Here is a 1,497-nt window from a genome sequence, read left to right as displayed (position 1 = left end):
TGGTTATTGTTGAAAGCTTGTCTAGCCGGACTAGACTCCCAAACCCCATTCACTTGTTTCATGCAACTCGCATCCCCCATCATCAAAGGGCATTCATTTGGTGGATGACCTTGATCTCCGCGTAAATCACAACTATAAACATGGCACCTTGGTGAAGAATTTTTGGGTGTGTTAGAACTCAACAAGGCAACTTGTTGTTTAAGCTCCTCTATCAATATCATGACCTCAATATTATTTACCGATTCGACACTTGTCTTTCCTTTCCTCTTATGTCGGTCATTGTTCCAATGAAAAGTTCGGGATGCCATCTCTTCAATCAATTCTTTGGCCGTTTTGTAATCAATTTTATCGAGTGCTCCTTTCCCCGAACCGGAGTCTAGGTTCATTTTCATGTCATTGTTCAATCCCTCCTAAATTTTTTTGATGAGATCATCCTCACCAATCCCATGATTAGGACACAACCTTTGAAGGGCCTTGTACCTTTCCCATGCCTCATAGAGGGTCTCATCATCGAGTTGGGTGAAACCTTGGAGCTCACTTTTGATCTTTGTCGTTCTTTGAGGTGGGAAGTATTTGTTCAAGAAAGCTTTTAAGACATCATTCCATGTCCTTAGAGAATAGGATACACAACTCTTGAGCCACTCCTTAGGACTTCCCCTCAAAGAGTAAGGGAATAACCTAAGGCGGATGGCATCATCCGTGACTTTGTTGGCTTGTACATCTCACAACTATCCAAAAAGTTATTTATATGCTCATTTGGGTTTTCGGTTGGACCTCCCCCAAATTGATTACCTTGGACTAATTGTAGTAATGTACCCTTCACCTCAAAGTTGTTAGCTTGAATTGGTGGCTTTACCATACTCGGGTTTACTATTGTCTTTAGAGCCAAATTGTCTCTCATAGGAACCGCGGCCATAATTACTTCTTCAGGAGTCCCAAAAGGATTCTCAAAGAATTATTGATTACCCGGTTCTTCTAATACACTTTACACTACTAAAGATTCTTCAACACTTGTTGCTTCTATCAAACCCCTTCTTCGTAATGCGTTAAGTCTCCTAGCGGTCGCTTCAATTTCGAGATCAATCTCGAGTGGTGGACCTCTTCGGTTCCTCCTAACCATGCAAAGAAGAACCTACAACACTCAAGAAAGGGATTAGTAACAAATAAGGACTTAGTCTAAACTAGAATAAAATGATTAATATCTAGCCTTTACTCCCCGACAGCGGCGCCATTTTGATATGCGGGTAGAGGTCGTCGTACCCGATCAAACAAGTTCTCAACTAGTAGAGGGTAGTTGAGGTCGAACCACACGGAGCATTGGTGATTACTAATCATTTATATTCTAATGTTTAGTTAAGTCGAGTAATGAATAGGTTGGTGTTTTAACTAACAACTAAACTAATTACGATAAAAAAAAAGGCAAGCTAATTAGATATCGAAAATGAGCAACTAATTGTAAAAGATGTAATTCAATAGTAGGAAAGACCTAGGACCAGA

General features: G+C 40.3%; 1 non-coding gene across 1 annotated transcript; it reads left to right on the top strand.

Moving 5' to 3' along the window:
- Positions 1 to 441: 441 nt before the first annotated feature.
- On the top strand, positions 442 to 548 carry LOC141625247 (small nucleolar RNA R71). The gene has a single exon (XR_012535037.1). It is a non-coding gene; the product is annotated as a small nucleolar RNA R71 (small nucleolar RNA).
- Positions 549 to 1,497: the final 949 nt, after the last annotated feature.

This window comes from Silene latifolia, chromosome X (genome assembly GCF_048544455.1).
Source record: "Silene latifolia isolate original U9 population chromosome X, ASM4854445v1, whole genome shotgun sequence".
NCBI lineage: Eukaryota > Viridiplantae > Streptophyta > Magnoliopsida > Caryophyllales > Caryophyllaceae > Silene > Silene latifolia.
This window is presented reverse-complemented; position numbering and strand designations above follow the sequence as displayed.